Source organism: Protopterus annectens, chromosome 11.part0, assembly GCF_019279795.1.
Source record: "Protopterus annectens isolate FY-2018-M chromosome 11.part0, PAN1.0, whole genome shotgun sequence".
Classification (NCBI taxonomy): Eukaryota; Metazoa; Chordata; order Ceratodontiformes; family Protopteridae; genus Protopterus; species Protopterus annectens.
In genome coordinates, this window is record NC_056745.1 from 1118806420 (window position 1) to 1118826945 (window position 20526).

Genomic DNA, 20526 nt, shown 5'->3' on the forward strand with positions numbered 1-20526 from the left:
CCCTAAGCGGTCCATCATCCTAGACTCTCGGTCATGGGGATGAACTGAGGAACTCTCCTGGGCTAGTTCCTTTTTAGTGGCTGCTGCTACCACCACAGTGTCTAAAGGGTAGCTTTTGTTCCACACTGGTCTATCTGAGGGAGGACTCAAGATTTTGTCTGGATGTTCCGGGACTGGTTCCACGGTGTCCGGCTGCTTCCAGGCCCGCGAGGTGACGAGGTCCACCAGGGGATCTATGGGAGGGGACACCCAGGAAGTAGATGGGCCCATGCCGAAAGCCACCAGGAACATGGATTCATCAGAGGAAGATTTAGGGGCAGACCAACCTCCCCGCTGGTGTAGGATTTCCATGATGTCTCCAAAGGAGACATCCTTGGGAGGTGATCTGGTGGAACCTTCCCCATCATGCAAATTTGTGTCTTCGTTGAGGGACTCGGCGGAGTCCAAGTGCCTCCTCTTACACGAACGCTTGCAAGGCACGTGTCCGGTGGGGCTCTCCTGGGGGAACTCGCAAGTCGCTTGTTCCTCAGGGGGAACCCCCTGGGGCTCCTCGAGCATGGGCTGTCCCTTTGGTAAAATGATGGGATTTGTAAACAAAGCCAAGAGAGTCAGGATGTAGTCCAAGGAAATAGTCAAGGGTCTCTATCCAGTAGAGAGAACCCTTTCTACCACGAACGCCGTGGGAGAACGCGTCTCCTGGGTCACCAATAAGGAAACTGCTCTCCCTGGCTCCAACGCGAGGATTGGAGCTGGGCCTGAAGTGGACGGAGCTCTGAGGGGGGAAACATGGCCCAACAACACTGGAGACAATGGAAAATGTTCCGCTCCCTTGGATCTGTCACCCAGGCTCCGGCCTCGAGAACCACTAGGATCTGAACTGGGCAAATCCAACATACTCCAGGCAGCTGCCGGCATCAATGAGACAGGTACCATCGGCGTCGACCCCCTGACTAAGGCCATCCTCGGATCCAAGTACTCCAAACTCGGTAGACGGATTGGAGAAGAAGAAACTGGCATGAAGAAAGGAAGCAATCTCCCCCCTCCAAAGGGAGAGGGGGCTGGCAAGACTCCCATCTGGATTTAAGTACCTAGTGGGTCGGGGAACCAAGGCCCTAGATGGTGGTCGTGGCTCCTCTGGCTCCAAGGAAAATCTTGGAGACTGGAGCAGAGGGGAGTCACGGATCCTAGACTGACTCTTGGCAGAAGTAGATGCAGAAAGGTCCGGAGACCTCCTACATTTTTTTGACCTGTGCTCTCTCTCCTTCTCTCTGCCTTTTCTGTGCTCCAGAGAGGTTGAGTCCCAGCCTGGGAGGGAGGAGAAAGAAGGACAAGAGAGGAAGGAGACGTGGCCACAGCAGCCACTGTGACCAAAGCAGTAGAAGAGGCAACCGCCTCAGTAGTGGGTAAAAGGCCTTTCAAGGCCAACTTAGCCTGTCTATCCTTGATGCCGCGTGGGTTCAAACCCACGCAAATGGTAAATCTGTACTTAAATGTGCTACACTCAAGCACGTAATGCAAACAGTGTGGCCATTGGCTGGTGACAATTTGTGGCCACACATGGGTAAGGGGAGGAGCTTGGAGCAGATGCTAGTGAACTTGCTGGCTCGGATCCGGTACCCACAGGTTGAAGATCAAATGAAGCAAACTACTTCAGATCTTCATATTCAGTCAGATAAGATGCCCCATATGTTGAATCAGATGAAAATAGATAACACTGGATCTTTAAATATAGGCCAATTACAGCCTGTGATTGAAGCTGTCAGTCTGGGACAATTCTTTCTATTAGGAGGGTTAAACAGTTATTTGAAGATGTAACATTGTTTGTGTGTTTACATTATGGGGGTATTCTGGGGAGTGTGTGTTCTTTTGTTTGAGGGCTTTCGCTAAAACAAAAAGTCTTGAAGATGTATCATAGGTTCAAATGAACATGGAAAGAAACAGCTGCATAAAAATATCAACCTGCCAAACATTAGTGCATGCATGTAACACAAAAGCTGAAAATAGACATTTAAAAAAAACAGTTATACTTAACAGGTGAGAGCAATAACTTTTTAACATAATGGCAATACTTTCCATATTAACTTGGAATGCAATTGGTCTTGCAGGTAAATACAAAAAGAAACAGTAGTGAACTATATTAAGAAATGTACAGAGCAAACAATTATGCTACAGGAAACACATTTGGAAAGAAATACGCATATTAATTTGATAAAGAAAGGATTTCTGTGTGGTTATTCAGAAGAATATGTGGGATAAAGGAAAAAGGGGAGTACTTGTATGACTTGCTAGAGGAGCTCCAATAGTGATAGAAAAAAAATATAGTGATATTAGATTTGTGGAAGTAAGGGGCTACTAGCAAGGAAGGAGGATTACGCTAGCATATATGTATATTCCACTTAAAACTGCTACAATGGAGTTTAAGAAAATTCTGAGAGAAATAATCAGCTTTCAGCAGGGAATACTACTAAAGGATGGAGACTGGAATTTGATTCCCAACAGTAAGGATGTATCGTGGGGGGGGGGGGGGGGGGCAAGAAGGCAAAATATAACAGAAGACAGTAGATTTATGAGGAAACATATGATAAATATTTAGTATGGAATTAAAAACTCAGAGAAAATATCCATATTATTTCCTAAGAAACAAAAACTAGGCTAGGCAAGACAAAAATTATAATTCACGAACATGTGCATTGAATTAAAAGTTTTGATAAACGTCCAATAAATATTTCGGATCACACTCCACTAATAACTAAGATAAAGATGCAGAGTAATGGAGTAAAAATAAGACACTGGCACTTCCCCACCTATCTGATAAACACTAAGGAATTTAAGGAATGGGTAGTAGAAATTATTCTGGAGTTATTAGGGAAAACAGAAATTTCTTCAGAAGATATAGATAGGGAGTGGGATAAAATGAAAGTGGAGTTTGCAGACATAAAAGAAAAAGATATGGTTAAGGAGAAACAAGAATTATTTAGATGGTCTGACAAAGGTTAAAGCATTGCAGAATAACAGGAATCTCACAGAACAAGAGGAGGTGCAATTGCAGAGTCCTAAAGAGACATTAAGGGACCACCTAGATAATATGCATGAATTTAGAAAGGTTTGCTGTTAAGCAACTGCTTTTTGATCATAACTCCACAGCACAAAAACTTTTAGCACAACAACTCAGTCAAAAGAAAGTAGAAAGGGTTGTTGCCAAGCTTAGGGAGCCTCTAACAGGGAAGATAACCAGAAATCCTGGAAGAAAGATGCGGTGGCTGTAATGCCAAAAGATGGTAAAGATCCATCAGATTCAGCTTCATATAGGCTAATTTCGATTCTAAACCATAATTATAAGTGTCTCTATAATGGCTAAAAAAATGGCAAAGCTGGTGCCAAAATAATAGTTATGTACTTACCGTAACTTGCTGTGTTATCCGTAGTCAGTATTCTTCACATATGGGTCTAGGATCCAACATCGGATCCGAGCCAGCAACACACAGACAACAGCTTAGCTCAAGATCCTCCCCACATCCCATAATGTTATGCTGCCTTCTAACCCTTCAAATTGAGTTTGCCCTGAAAGACAGACAAAGTAGGCCTGCCACCAGAAAAGATCCAGCTAATATTCTGCCAATCCCTCTGGAAGGGGGAAAGGAGGGTGGGATTGTGATAAATGGTGACTACAGATATCACAGATACCAAGTTATGGTAAGTACATAACTATCAGTCTGATGTTATCCTAGTCACCATTCATCATGTATTCCTGAGGTGGCCTCATGGAAGGACATGCCGAAGAATAGTGGAGCCAAAGGCAGCCTTTTCCCTAGAAACTAGGTCAAGCTTGTAACGAGAAATAAAAGTATGCGGGAAGAACAAGTTGCCGCTGCACAAATGTCATCCAAGGATTGTTGAGTTGAGAAGGCAGCTGATGTAGCCACTGACCTGGTAGAATGAGCCTTAACTGGTCCAGGCAAAGGAGAACTACAAGAGGAGTAGATGTAAGAGATGCACTGGGAAATCCAGCGGGAAATGGTAACTTTTGAAACATCTTGGCCCTTCCTGTTGACTGAAAAGGGACTTCGTTTTGTGCAAATAAAAACAAAGCTGTCTATGAACATCTAAGGTATGCAAAATGTATTCCCCCTTGTTAGCAAAGTTAGGAAAGAATACTGGAAGTTGGATAGACTGATGGTTCGCTTCAGTGGCCATTTTTGGCATAAAGGAAGGATTGGGTCTCAAGGCCACTCTATGTTTATGGAATATTAAATAAGGAGTAAGAGCCTGCAACTCTGATATTCTTTTCACTGAAGTTATCACCACCAAAAAGGCAGTCTTCCAAGAAAGAAATCTGAGATTTCAGGATGCGGCAGGCTCAAAAGGGGCCCAGGTTGGAGATTGCAGCACCACAGCAAGATCCGACGATGCAGAAGGCTCCTTGACTGGGGGAATGCAATGAAAAGACACCTTTCAAGAAAGTCTTGCAGAGGCGAGACGAGAATGTAGGTTCATCATTAAGGTGAAAATTAGAAATAGCTGTCATATGGACTTTTAATTGTAGAAAAACTAGTGCCCTTCTGAAAGAGAATTTCAGAAATAGGGGATGAAAATGGATTCCAGATTCTGACCTTTAGCCCAGATAGAGAATCTTTTCCACTTACTTCTGTAAACTCTCTTGGTAGAAGATTTCTGAGAAGTAAAAATAATGTCCCTCACACGAGAAGCAAGCCTGGATTTAGCAAGAATCACTGGAATTGGATAAACCAAGCTGTCAAATGGAGGGTCCGGAGATTTGGAAGTGGAAGGAATGACGGATGACAGATGAGATTCAGCACCCTAGGGGGATGATTCAGATGAGACCGTAGAAGAGGAAACCACACATGCCGAGGCTAGAAGGGGGCAATGGGGATTATCTGCATCCTGAGGTGTCTTGCTTTCTGAAGCAGTGTCAGAATTCATAGCAATGGAGGGAAGGCATAAAGAAGACCCGTGGGCCAATCATGAGTCAGAGCATCCCTGGGGGACTCCCCTTCTGGGGGGATCAAGGTGAAGTAGCTGCTGCATTTCTGGTTGAGAGGGGAAGCAAACAGATCGCAGCTCAGTTGGCCCCACTGACGGAAGATCTGCTTCGACACTAGAGGATTCACCGACCACTCATGTAGGGTTAGAATAGCCCTGCTCAACTTGTATGCCAGCATGTTGGATGCTCCAGGAATAAGCACTGCAAGGAGAAAGCACCCAGAGCACATTGCCCACTCCCAGACCCTAATGGCCTCGCGACACAGCAGAATAGAATGTGTGCCTCCTTGTTTATGTACCACACAACTGTCAAGATGTCTGTGTGCACTGCTATTGTCCCTAGAGGAAAACAGTCCTGAAAGGCTTGCAACGTAAGAAGAAAGTACAGTTGTGTACACTTAACATAAATGTAGATGTTCGAGTGTATTCACTGTTGCAGTCATTACATTTGGGTTATCTGCCTGCAAGTAGCCCTCAGCCAGCCTGAATGTCAAAGTCTTGGGTCCTGCGTTGGATGCTGTCTCCTCTTCCATAATGTCAGGTTGTCAGGGGTATAAAGCATGCAGCTGATGCCATTACATCAGTTTTTCTTGCCCCATATGTCAGATGCCCCCATAATGGGCGGCAATTATATATAAGGTTACACCTCCAACAAAAAGCAAATATACCAGAAAGCTGAAATAAGCTAAACAAGAAGAAAGGTATAGTCAAGAGAAGTCAGGGGGGCTGGAGGGAGGGTGACCAGGACTGCAACAGTGAATACACTTGAACATCTACATTTATGGTAAGTGTACACAACTGTACTACGTTCTTCATGTTTCACTGTTGCAGTCATTACATTTGGGTAGATTCCCAAAGCTAAGGAAGGGAGGATGAAATTAGAAAGCATTAGGACCAGCTATTAAGCCCTGCAAGACTGCAGTGTCAAAACCAGCTCTGGATTTAGAAAAAAATAGGCAAGTGGTAATGCTTGGTGAAGGTATGTACAGAACTCCAGGTAGCAGCTTCTAGGATGTCCCTGGCAGGGACACCTCTAAGAAAGGCTGTAGAGGTAGGTGCAGCGCTTCTGTGGATCCCTAGTGATATCTGCATTGCTTACTGTACTTATTTCCTTGCTTTGCTTGAAAGAAAGTTACTGTTTGTCGTTTTTGCATTTAAGTTACCTGTAACACATTGCACTTGTTACCTGGCACTTGCTCACTAAAGCAATTATAAGTCAGCAGTAAAAATTAAAAGCACTACATCCTCGCTCCCCATAGGCCCTTGTTTTCAATTATAAAGGAATTCCCAATATTATTCTAGCATGTCCAAAGGTCAGTTGTCAATCTCCTCTCTGGTCCAGCTGGTGAATATGGGAATCTTGAGGCAATGTTACAACTGCCTCATGTACACAGACAACCCTCTCCTCCTCCCAACAAATTCCAACACATGTGAGAGATGCAACCATATAGCCAAACTGGAGGCTAAGCTCTCTCAACTCAGTACTGGCAAAACCAGTCAGGAGGAGAAGGAAACCACACTCACTACAATTCCAGTCTCACATAGACCTACCACGACAGCAAACCAAACACATAATCACACAAAAACATACTGGAGGCTCTAAATAAAGATCTGCCTAAGCAGCAGAGACCTCCAAAGCAGACACCCAAGCAACCGCTACCCCAAAAAAAAACACGTGCAACACATATCTCACAAAGCCAGTGTGCCGAACAGTCACAGCCCTTAAGGCTAAACAACACACCTGATACACTTGTAATAGGTGACTATCGTCAGGCACACTGACGTCCCGCTCACCAGGCTGAACAAGGAGAAGGTCACGGTGAGCAGCCTGTCTGGCGCTAGGATCCGCCACATAACACAAGCACTCAGGTCACTCCAAGGCAAGTACAAATATGACTCAGTGTGAATGACCTGAGACGTACCTCCCTGGACTATATGAAAAGAGACATAGAAGAGCTCTCTGAGCATGTAGCCCAGGCTGGTATGACCCTGACCTTGAGTAGCATCTTACCCTCACCAAGAATGATGCCACAGTATGAAGACAAGATGATCAATTTCAACAATTGGCTTAAGTATTGCTGTCATTCAAAGGGGATCCAATACCTATCAGCTTGGGATGATATGCACGACAAGCCAGGCTTGCACCTGTCACCCCTGGGCTTTCGGATATTGGCAAAGGCTCTTGCTACCCCCATAGTGCCTTTTTTAGGCAAGGCTCAAAAGACAAACCCACATCCATAGGTATCACAAGGGATAAGAAACTAAGAGTAATGCTACTCAATGCTAGAAGTCTAAACCTCAAGATGCACTTTCGAAACTCTCCTTAGCATGGAGAACATCGATATCTGTGCAGTAACAGAAACCTGGTTCAGGGGTCCCGAGAGCACCCCAGCACTACCAGGTTATACCTCATACCATGCTTTTCGGCCCCAAAACTTGGACCGAACCACAAAAGGAGGGGGAGTATCGATATTCATCAAAGATACCCACACCTCCAGGTTGGTGGCAAAGCACGAAGCATCAGAGACTATCCATGTGCAACTAACAGTGGGTAAAACTGCCTTCCAGTTTATAGCCTGCTACAGACCACCCTCGCAAACCCAGGAACCCCACTCAGCCTTCCTGAGAACACTGGAAAATATGAAGGTCTCTCCAAACACCATTATACTGGGCGACTTCAACTACCCAAACATAGATTGGGAGCATTACTCTAGCTCCAACACCCTTGCCCAAAGGTTCCTAGAATTCATAAACTCAAATGCTATGGAACAACTTGTTACCACTCCCACAAGAGGGGAAAACATACTGGACCTGATCATCACCAACATGGGGACTCTATGCTCCAGACCAGAAGTGTATCCCTCACTGGTAAGATCAGACCATAAACTGATCTCACTGGATATTCACATCCTGACCCCACCCTCTGCCCAGAAAACCACAGTGAAAAACTTCTCTAAAGCAAATTTCACACTCCTCAAAACCGAGGTGGAATCCTTCAAAGCCCCGGGGCCTGTGGAAAATACGGCCCAGACCGCAGAATCCTTTATAAATGCATTCTATGAACACCTTCAGGACTGCATGGATCATGCAATCCCAAATAAAACCAAGACCGAATCCTCCAAAGGCAGACGGCCTGTCTGGTGGACCCCAGCCATAAACAAACTATACAATAGAAGGAGGAAGCTACTACATGATAGAGCAAAATCCCAAAAGGGAAGGCATCTCTGATCAGTATTAGCAAAAAACTAAGGGCACTCATAAAATCGTCAAAGGCCAGCTTCGAGAGAAAAATTGCACAGGACACTAAGGATAATCACAAGGCTTTCTTTAGTTATGTTAGGAACCTGGGTGGGAATTCCCAGATATGCTCAGAATTAGTCCAAAATGACAAAAAATACACTGATCCCACAGACATTGCCAACATCCTAGCTGACAGGTTCAGCGCAAACTTCTCCCCCCCCACCAAAAGGGCAAATATCTATCCCAGCAGAGTGCTGCCCCCCTGACATCTCAGATGCTCAGGTGGGAGCCGCCCTCTCAAAGCAAAAACACAGCATCAATGGGACCAGGCGGTGTCCCAGGCTGCGTCCTACATGAACTCAGGAAGAGCTAAACCCAGACATAAAACTACTGTTCAATCTCAGCCTTACTACAGGATATGTACCCAAAGAGTGGTGTACAGCAACAGTGGTCCCTCTCCACAAAGGTGGTGCCTCAACGGACCCTGGAAACTATTGCCCCATAAGCCTGACTAGCTTGGTCTGCAAAGCTATGGAAAGGATCATCATGGACCTCATAAATAAAGATATTGGGGACCTACAGACACTGGATCCTACCCAGTTTGGCTTTGTTAAGGGCAGATCCTGCCTCTTAAACCTGGTTGACTTCTTTGAAACAGTCACCAAGGCCATTGACTGAAGGAAGGTGGTCCACACAGCCTATCTGGACCTCGCAAAAGCCTTCGATACAATATCCCACTCGGGCATTATAGATAAGCTCACCAGCTTAAATATAAACCCCTATGTCACTAGATGGGTTGCAAACTGGCTCAAGGACAGAACCCACATGGTTAGAATTGCTGGAGCCATGTCAGACTCCAAACCAGTTACAAGTGGCGTCCCACAAGGCTCAGTCCTGGGACTCTCTTGTTTGGTATATATTTCTCGGAGGTACAGGCCAACACAGAAGGACTGTGGCTGACCAAGTTCGCAGATGACTGCAAACTGGGTGCCATAATCGACTCTCCAGCCGACACAAGCATCCTCCAAAAGGGCCTCGTGAAACAGACAACTGGTGCCAGAGCCATGGCCTCAAGCTAAGCGCCAAAAGTGTATAGTCATCCCTTTGGCAAAACAAAGTGCCACAAATTACCACATAGGTGGTAATCCATTAAGTACAGAAGAAGTAATTAGGGACCTGGGGACCCAAGTTGATAACAATCTCTCATTTGACAACCACGTGGCCAAAGTGGTTAGAAAAACATTTTATATAGCCCACCTAATCATGAAGGGATTCACATCTAGATTAGGGGAGGTCATTGTGCCTCTTTACTCATCCCTCATCAGGCCCATAATTGAGTACAATGCCCCTTTTGGGATGTACCTTACCAAACACCTGCAGCAACTGGAAAGACCCCAAAAGTACCTCACCAAGAGGATCAAAGGGCTCAAACAGATGCCATATGCTGCCCGGTTAAAGAAACTCCAGCTCTACTCAGTGGCATACCGCCTGCTCAGAGGTGACCTGTGCCTGATGTATAAGGCCATGTCCAACCCGGAATTAAGAGTCATGCTGCACCTCAAAAAATCCAAATCCCATCGAGCTACACGCTCGAGAGACTTGAACCTCAGCACTGAAATAAATAGGACATGCTGGAGGGACAGATTCATAACCCAAAGGCTCCCTTCACTCTGGAATAAAATCCCAGTCCAGGTTAGGCAGAGTCCCTCATTGACTCTTTTCAAGAGGAATCTTGATGAGTGGATGGGAGATCGTAAGTTTACCCCGGGTATCACTTCTGTGTCACTGTTAGACAGAGGCACAGTATACTAACCTCGAAAAAGGGCATAGCAAAATTCATTTAAAATGGGTGGCGAAAGCCAAACATACTCTGGCTAGGCTTATAAATGCCCTAGGGCAGATAGCCTAGTATGAACCTATGATCTTATCCCCTGTGGGGTAGGTTTTCCATGGTGCTTATAGCAGAAATTAATGCAATGGCCTATCCACTTAGAAATGGTTTGCTTTGAAATGGCCTTCCCCTCTGCCCCTGCAGCAAAGGCAACTAGCAGCTGTTCAGTTTTTCTGAGAGGATTAGCCCTGTCCAAATAAAATCTAAGTTGTCTGTGCATATTCAAAGAGTGCAGTATTCACTCTCCTTTGTTCTGTGGATTAGGAAAAAAGGTTGGCAAATGAATGGACTGATTAAGGGTCACACTGGATACCACCTTGGGCATAAAGGAAGGATTGGTCCTGAGGGACACCCTCTCAGCATGGAATATGATGAAGGGCTCCACTGCCATGAGGGGCTGTAATTCAGACACTCCTCTTGCTGAAGTGATGGCTAGAAGGAAGGCTGTTTTCCAAGAAAGGAATTTCAACTCTGCAGTTGCAGCTGGCTCAAGAGGAGGTACAGTGAGCTTTTCCAATACAACGTTAAGGTCTCAGGCTGGAGTAGGGGCTCTCCTCAGTGGTCTTAAATTTTTGGCCCCTATGAGGAATTGTTTTAGCAGGGGGTGAGAGAAGAGGGGTGGCTCAGTATTATAATGTGCTGAAATGGCTGAGGCATGAATTTTAATTAATGAGAAGGAAAGGGCCCTTGTGCAGCATCTCTGTTAAGTATTGAAGAATATGCAGTAAGTTGGGCACTATTGTGCCCATCCCCTGAGTCTGGCTCCAGGAACAGTATCTTTTCTACTTTTCAGCATAGGATTTTCTAGCACTAGATCTCCTTGCCTCTAGAATGACATTTAGCACCTGCTTACTGAGGGATGCTATTGGAGAGCTCAGGGAATTAGCCAGGCTACAAGGGTCAAGGTTTGAAGCTGGGGGTGTAGAATCTGGCCCTCTTGCTGGGACAGCAGGGAAGGGGTCTGAGGCAACCAACTGCCATGGTTCCAGCAGTGACATACTGTGCAAGAGGGGGTACCAGTGCTGGCGTGGCCAGTCTGGTGCAATCAGTATTGTCCTTGGTTTGTCTTGTTTGATCTTTAGCAGAACTTTCGAGAGGAGAGGCAGAGGGGGAAAGGCATAGACTGTGAGGCCTTCCCAAGTAAAGGACAGGGCATCCACTTTCCAAGCTTGACTGTGGGAAGTCCTTGTGTAGAATTTGTCCAATTGGTAGTTCTAAGGGGAGGCAAAAAGGACTATCTCTGGGTTCCCCCATTTGTTTCTCAAAATGTTGAATATCTTTGGTTCCAATTTCCACTCGTGTGGGTCTATGACATTTCTGCTTAGGTAGTCTGCCAGTGAATTTAGTTTGCCTGGCAGGAATTGAGCTTGTAGGTGCACTTGGTAGCTCAAGGCTGTGTTTCACAGAGCCATGGCTAGTCTGCAGAAAGGATACTAGTTGGTTCCCCCCTGCTTGTTTATGTACCACATAACAGTGGTGTTGTCTGTCTTTACCAATAATTGTCCTGGACGAATATGGTCCTTGAAGGCTGTCAGGGAATTCTGTACAGCTAACATTTCTTTTTGACTGATATGCAGGTGCATCTGACTCTGGTTCCATTTGCCCTGAATGCACTGCCCTGCCAAGTGAGCCCCCCATGCATAGTCTGATGTGCCTGTTGTTAGGGTCTGGGCGGCAGGGGGCAGAGTGAATGGCTGTCCCTTGTTGTGGTAGCATGCCTGTGCCCACCAAAGGAACTCTGTCTTTATACAAGGAATGATAGGAATCATTGATTCCAGGTCCTGAGAATGTTGACACCACAGGTTTTTTTAGATACCATTGTAGTTTCCTCATATGCAGTCTTACATATGGAATTAGTAGAATGCAAGAGGCCATGAACCACAGGGCTTGCAGGATTTTCCTTACAGATATAGCTGGGTCTTTGTGGCCAGTAGTTTGAAGTAAGCTGTCAAACTTGTTTCTCTGGCATGAGGTAAGCCATCTGGGAAAATGTGTTGAAGCTTGCTCCCAGGAATACAATTTGTTGGCAGGGTACTAGATGAGATTTCTTTTTGTTTATGGTGTACCCCAGTAAGGTTAGAAGTTTCTTTACAAATGCCAGATGATTTAGTAGCATGTCTTGGCTTTCTGCCTGAATTAGACAATAGTCCATGTATGGGCATATTTGAATATTTCTTTACCTGCAAAATACAATGACTGGAGCTAGGCAGTTTACGAATACCTTGGGCACAGTAGATAAGCCAAAGGGAAGTGCAGAGAACTGATAGTACATGTAGCCTGCTCTGAAGCATAGGTATTTCCTGCAAGATTCCTTTATTGGAATGTGCAGGTAAGCTTCCTTTAAGTCTAAGGTTGCCAACCAGGCATCTTTGCCTAGCATAGGAAGCAACTGATGAAGTGTTAGCATTTTGAATTTTGGGATTACCAAAAAGGTGTTTAGAATAGAAAGGTCCAGGATAGGACGCCAGGAACGGTCTTTTCTGGGTACCAGGAAGGGTCTTGAGTAAAAAACCTTGTCCCCTTTCTTCTGCTGGGACAGGATGAATAGACCTGATACTTAGAAGAGAGAGAACCTGCTGTTGAGCCTCTGCCCACTGATTTGGGGTTAGGTCTGGCCAACAGTTTGGGGTTGGTAAGGTGTGGACGTGGAATCTGTATCCTTGGGAAACTATATTTAAAACCCATTTCTCCTGGGTAACGAGTTTCCAGTTTTTTGCATGCAGGGCAATCTTTCCCCCTACGGGAGCAGGCAGTTGAGCAGGGCTTGGAAGGTTTAAGGTTAAGTCATTGTGACACTTTTCCATTGGGGGGGTCTTACTAATTCCAGCTTTGGAAGTGGGAGCCCCCCACTGCTTTGGCCTGTGAGTACCTTGAGACTGTAGCCTAGGTGGTCCACTGTTCCTGGGTTTGGACTGAGAAGGCCTGGAAGAGACAGGAAAGGACCAATTCTTAGAAGGCCAATGCCTACTAAATCTGGGAGGCTGTACTTGCAGGAAATCTTTAACAATTTGTATAGATTTAGCTTTTTCCTCTATCTTTGTAAGGACTTCTTCTGCTTTGTTGCGGTCCTGGTTTAAGGGAGCATCCAGTAATTTAGCTTTAATATGATCTGGAAAATTTTGCTCCTTAAGCCAAGCATGTCTTCTAAGAACAGACCCACTGACAGCAGCCCTGCAAGATGCTTCTAAAAAGAGTTAAAACCACATTGCAAAGTATGTTTACCAACTTGTTCAGCAGAATGCATTAAATCCTGTAATTCTTTATTTTCAGCACAGTCAGGAATCAACATAATTTTCTATTTAAGTAGTCTCATAATATGCTGCTGATACTTTAACAGATGAAACTGGCAGTTTAAGGCCCTAATGGCCAAAGTAGCAGAAGTGTATACCTTCTTATCCCATCTGTCCAAGGCCCTGGAATCTCTATCAGAGGGAGTAGGGTTTTTGGCAGTAGTAGCCTTAATGCCTTTAGGTCCCTGGGATATGGTCTCTGGGTCCGCAGTAGGATTCTTGAAGAGGAACTTGTGAGAGTCAGGTATTCTGTAATACATGTCAGTTTTCCTGGGGGCCGGAGTTAAAGTGTCCAGGGCCAGGCTAGATTCCAAGAAGGCATCATCTACAATGGCCAGGACAGGAGGGATAGCTCAAGGCCTGTGTTGAGGTAGGAGTAAGAATTCCCTAAGCCTCTTTTTGGAGTCAGAGTAATCCTGGCTTTCCCAGCGGAAATGCTCCCTAAGAGTGTGCAAGGTTTCACCAAAAGAAAAATCTTCTGGAGGGGAAGCAGAGGGAATGGAGTCCTCTGCATCAGAATCCTCATAGGTAGATAAGGGCAAATAAACGAAAATTTCAGAATTCTGATCAGAAGAATCAGAAGGAAAATCAGTTCTAGGTCTTTTAGAGGGAGAAGGCTGGCTTCCCCTAATTAAAGTAATAAGGTCTTCAGCCATTCTTATCATTTGTATTTTAGGCATATGGGTCTGACCATGCAGTTTGGACTTCAGTTTTCTAGGCGTGGGTCGTGTTTTAGGCCTTGAAGAAGAAGATGGCATCGGTTTGAAATGCAAGTCAGTAGGCCTGAATACACCCTCAGAAGCAGGTGCCTGCACAGTGACTCCGGATCCATCCAAGGTAGAGACATCTGCAGGTTCCACAGTTGAAGAAGCAACTCGCGGCATACCAGACTCCATATGGGTCTCAGTAGAGGCCTGCGAATCTGAAGTAGTGGGTATCAGGGGCTGCAAAAGCACCTCACTGAGTACCAGCGAACTGGCGACTAGCTTAACGGAAGCATCGTCGGCAGCTTTGGACCTATGCGGTCTGTTTCTGTCTTTATCTTTACGTTTTTCGGAATGTCAGTAGTCGGATGGCTTACCAAAGCCATTTCTGGATAATTAAACTGAGTACTGAAATAGTATGATGCAAAAATGAATGGACAACTAATAGTTCGAGGATTGAACAGGGCACAAAACCGACAGCGAGGGACGTCGTGGTCTGGGCTTAAGCAAGGAATGCAGTACGAATGAAAATCTTTATGAGGTATTTGCTTTCCACAGGTAATACAATTGTTAACTTTTGATGACTTGGTTTAGAGCAAGAAAAAGGATCCCCAATGGGGTACTTAGCTTTTTTGAAGACTTCGGTTCTGAAACTTGAAAACAAAAATTTCAGCAGTCGGCCGACCAGCACTTGCAAACTGCTTCTGCTTCAGGCACCACGTGGCAAGTAAGACTAATGTAATGGCGTCAGCTGCATGCTTTATACCCCTGATGACCCGACGTCAAGAAAGAAGAGACAGCATCCGACGCAAAACAGAAGACTTTGATATTCAGGCCGGCTGAGGGCTACCTGCGGCAGATAACCCAAATGTAATGACAGCAACAGTGAAACATGAAGAACATCTGCTCTCATCTCCAGAACACTGATGTGAAGTTTGGTCTCTGACTAGGACCACATCCCTTGGACAGTCTTCCTCAGGAAGTACCCACCCCCACCCTAGGAGGGAAGCGTCTGTGGTAACCGTGGCTGCAGGAGTTGGAGGAGAAAAATACCTGCCCACTAGGAAGTCTGGAGAGTGCATCCACCACAACATATGTCTTTGGCAAATTGGAATGAGCTGTACAGGAACTGACAGAGGATGAGAAAGAGTGGACTACTGAACTGCCAGGGTCCACTGCAGAACTCTCATGTAGTACCTGGCCAGTAGAACCAAATAAATGGCCTCTGCCATTGAACCTAAGGCTCTCAGAATGAGCGATACTGGAGGACGAGTTTACGCCAGAAGGGATTGTATGTGAAACCAGAAATGAAGCACGTGTCAGATGGGGAGAGCTGCAATCTCCAAGATGGTGTCCCACTGAGTGCCAATGAACTCCAGCTGTTGAGATGGGGTCAAAGAAGACTTGGCAAGATTTACTGTTATCCCAAGCTGATTGAAAAGACAAAGAAGGAAATGTGTGTTCTCCACCAGCTGATGCTGTATGGCAGCAGTGAGGAGCCAATCATGGAAGTAGGGAAACACCTGGAATCCCTGCAGCCTGAGATGAGCTGCCACCACTGCCATAACACTTGGTGAACACCAGGGGGCTGTGGTGAGTCCAAAGGGCAGGGCTCTGAAATGGAAGTGATTGGCTCCTATGCAAAAGCAGAGAAATCTCCTGGACCGCCTATTTTGATATGATAGTATGCGTCCTAGAAATCCACAGAGCACATCCAGTCGTTCTTGTGCAGAAGGGGCACAATGGACTGTATAGTGACCATCCGAGCCTTTGACTTTTTGAATGAGAGATTCAACTGACTGAGGTCCAGAATTGAATGCAGGTCCCCTGTTTTCTTGGGTACCAAAAAGAAGCAGGAGTAATTTCCAAATCCTCTCTGTCCTGTGGGGACCTTTTGGATGGCTCTTTTTAGAATGAGTTTGGTCACCTCTAGACAGGCTAACTCTCTCTGACGGGGTGGCATGCCAGGGAGAGTTCTGCTTCTTGGCAGGGGGGCAGAAAAAGGAATACAGTAGCCCCTGGATATGATTCTTAGCACCCATCGATCAGTAGTGATGTTTGCCCAGGCTAAAGGGTGCAAAAGATAAATGGCCCCGACTGCCTCCAGGGAGGGACAGTCAGGCAGCACCTTCAGGAGCGCTGCAAGGACTTCTCAGAGAATGGTTCCCTGGAGCCCTGGTTTTGTGGGCCTCCTCTGCACCTAAGGCAGCGTTGATCATTGAACCCTCTCCCCCATCCCCTGGAAGAGGAATCTTCTTGAGCTTTCTGAAGGGAAGACTGCGATTTACGGAACCAAATCTTCTTACTTGCCCACTGGGTCTTGGAAAAGTGCCTTTGGGGGGTAGAGCACTTGATCCCTACAGCCGACAGCATCTTCCCTTCTTGGTCACTGTGGGTTAAAGTCTCCTTTAGGGTTGGCCCAAAGAGGGTTGAACCATCAAAGGCAGCATTAGTGAACGATGCCTTAAAGGCATCCGCAAACCCGCACAAGCGAAGCCAGGCATGACGCCTGATGGGAATGCCTATGCCCACCGTCCATGAGGTACCTTTGCAGCATTGGATATCAACCTCATGGACGAATTCGCTAAGAGTGGTAAGCTTAGGAGAAACAGTCTTAAAGTCCTCCACCGGTATGGACTCCCAAAAGGGAAGTGGTAAACTTCTTGTTCAAATCCCTCTGAAGACAGGGAAAATATGTCAGGTAGTTTAAGGATCACAGGCTGAACGAAGCCGATGCAAACACCCACTTTCTGAATCCGTCACTCACTCTCAACTCGCGATTCGGAGGATGGACAGATGAACTCTGTTCCACCAGCTCTTTTTTGGTGGGCTCAGCTACCACAACTGCATCAACTGGAACTGCCTTGGACCAAAATGGCTGGTCAGAAGGGGGACTCAAAAACTTATCTGCTCTCTTCAGCAATGGCTGCACTGTGTCAGGTTACTTCCATGCCCTGCTGGCAATGAGACTGACCAAGGGATCAGCATGGGGGGACACCCAAGAGGTAGATAGGCCCATTCCAAAAGCATCCAGAAACACAGCTTCCTCTGAGGATGGGGGGCTGGGCAGACCAACCACCCTTAGCCTTAAGGATCTCCGGGATGTCTCCAAAGGAGACATCATCGGGCGACGATCTAGGGAACCTGTCCCCCTCATTGATATCCATGTTCTCCATGAGAGACTCCATTGGGTAGTCAAGATGTCTCCTCTTACAGGTCCTCTTTCTAGGCACTTTCTTCGGGGAAGGCTCTAGGGAAGACTCTGAAGAGGTAGAGACCCCAATGGGGGTAACTCCCCCTGGAAGCTAGATCAAATGGACTGACCAGGAGCAGGATGAGAGGAACCTCTCAAAATCTGAGGCTGGGATGGAGTCTGCCGAGCGGGGGAAGGTAATCTGGTAGCAGAGAGAGATCTTTCCACCACTCAGAAGGAGAAGGACTGGATGAAGCCCCTTCCCTTGTAGACAAGACCACAAGGGAAGAAGGAGCAGACCCCGCCAAAATCTCAAACCCTCCAGAGAAGGCTGGACAGGAGCTATCGAGAGACAAAGCCCCGAGAGGCAGAAAATGGTCTTAAAGGCCCGGACCCGCCCCCGCAGACTCGAGGCCACAACCCAGATTGGTGGCCTCATCTGTCCCAAGGAAGGTAGAGCAGAAATACCCAAGGACTCTGATGGGATAGGGAGAAAGGGTGCCCTGGAAGCCCCCAGCACCTCCATGCCATGTGTCGGCTCTCTTAAGTCCAAACCCTGCCGGGTTGGATGAGGAGAAAATAACTGGGAAGTAGGAGAAGGCTCTCTAGTCCGATGGGCCGGGGAAGCCATAAGCCCCAACTCTATTTGAGCTTTTAAAAAGGACTGCATCATCCTGTCCATATCAGAAGGAAGGATGCTCCTGGAAGATCAGGAGGAAATAGAGGACAGAGTTGGAGACCTGTGCCAGGACCCTAAGGGTCTTCTTTGACAGTCTGGGGAATGGATCCTGTGTGGAGAGGTAAACAAACAGTCCCCTCATGGAGGATCCGTGGAAAGGTCCTCAATAACAAAAGGATCCAGCATAGGTCTTGGATCCGACTGTATCGGATCCAAGGAAACAGAAGGACCCGAGGACATGGCTTTCGAATTCCTTGGATTCGACTGGATCGGATCTGTGACAGACCTGCTCCGACTCGGATCTGAAGGCCTCGATCTGGAGGCCTTGGATCTGGGTGTTGACTCTCAGAAGGCTTCAGATCTATGACCCTCAGATCTGAAACCACCAAGGCCGGAGTTGGATCTGGGAATCTGGGATCCGACAGCTTAGACTTTTTACATCAGACCTCCCCAAGGAGGAGGATGATGTTGCCTTTCTCTTGTGGTCAGAGGAGCCTGGCTTGGTCAAAGGCTCCTTGACCAAGGGACCCCCTGAACCATTCCTTTGAGGAGAAGTTTATTTCGGCACTCGACCAGGGCCCCAGGGTTGAATGCGGCACAAATGCCACACTCAACCTCCAGGTAGCTGGCGCCAAGGCAGAAACACGCATCTTCTCACTGCATGAGGTGCATCTCTTAAACCCTGAAGGCTTCTCTGACATGTTAACCCAGCCAAAACACAAAACCAAGTTCAAAGTCAAGAAACCAGCAACAGTCATGAAACAAATGTCTGTCCCACACACACAATAACCTAACTACAGAAAAGACAACAAAATTTAAATCTCAAGAAAGAAATTCCTACACAAACTTTACAACTGAAAAGATACTGAAAAGGGTGCCAAATGCCACACAAATAGGAGTGGTAGAACAGCAACAGTTACAACACATGGAAAACCTGATGATAACTAAGAAACTAAAACACTAGGAAAGAAACTGAGAGAGAAACTAAGGAAGAAACCCCAAAAAGATAACCTACTTTGCCTACACTGGAGGAGTTGGGCAATCTAAATCTGTCTTCAAGCACAGAAAACGAGATCTGAGGAGTTAGAGAGCAGCAGAGCATTATGGGAGAGGAGGGGCTTGAGCTAAGCTGTTGTCTAAGTGTTGCCGGCCCAGATCCGATGTTGGATCCTAGACCCATACATGATGAATGGTGGCTAGGATAACATCAGATCTGATAGATATGAATCAATGTGGTTTTCTGAATGGGAGGCAACCATTTGACAATATTAATAGAACAATGATGATACAAATGGAAGCAGAATATAAGAAAGTACCACTATTGTTGGTGGGTCTTGATGCAGAGAAAGTTGTTTGCATTACATTTAGAACCACTGGCAAAGAAAATAAGTGACTTAAAAATTCAGGGATATAAACTGTATGGTAATAAAGAAAAGTTGGCTTTATTTGTAGAGGATATTATTTTGCACCTGGTAAAATCAGAAAAAGGACATCTCAGTGTTGTGGAACATTCAGAGATAGTTTCAAGTCTCTTCAGACCATAAAATTAATTAAGATTAAACAAAGGCTATAGCTGTAAACTATGTACCCACACATAAATTGGTTCAGTAATACCCATATCTATGAAGATGTTATTAAGTAAACAGGGGTCATGGTTAAAAAGGATTCTATTATGGCAGCCAAGTTTATGTGGGAATAGACTAAACAAAAGATAGTACACAAACTGAGGAACTGGAAGTTCTTGTTTATGGATATGGATAGCAAGATACAAGAAGTCCCTTTAGTCTTATACACAAATTCAGGCATATTTTTATGAACCAGAGGAGAAGTTGTAGTTAGCAATTAAGAGTTGAAGGATTTTATCTGTGATGGGAAGAGGTCAAAAGTTAAGTGGGTAATTTGATCCTTCCAGTAGAACAAGGTGGACTGAGATTACCTTGTTTGAAGGGATATTTTAGAGCTACAGAGTTAAGACTCCTTATCTATAGCATAACCAGAAAGCTATAACTCAAAGTGGGAAGGGATGATGATGAAACAGGAGAGAAGCTCAAGAAATAAGGATAGAATAGAATGTTGGATGCAGATCCTTAAGGAGAATAACTATAACCATACAATAAGTCTGACTAGACTCATCTGCAAGGCTATGGAAAGAATCATCATGGACCTCATCAAAAAGAACATTGGCAATCTCCCAATGCTGGACCCATCCCAGTTTGGTTTTGTCCAAGAGAGACTGCGCCTTGGACAAAGGCAAAACCGTGCATACTGCATATTTAGACCTGGCTTAGGCCTTCCCCCACTCAGGCATCATAGACAAACTTACCCAACTGAACAAAAAACAGCATATAGGCAGGTGGGTTGTTAACCGGCTCACTAACAGAAAATGCACAGTTAAAATAGGAGACTCTCAATACACCACCAGACCAGTAATCAGTGGAGCACCACAGGGCTCAGTGCTGCGGCCCCTATTGTTCGGAATTTACTTTTCCGAAGTACAGGCTAAAACAAAGGACATACGGCTAACAAAG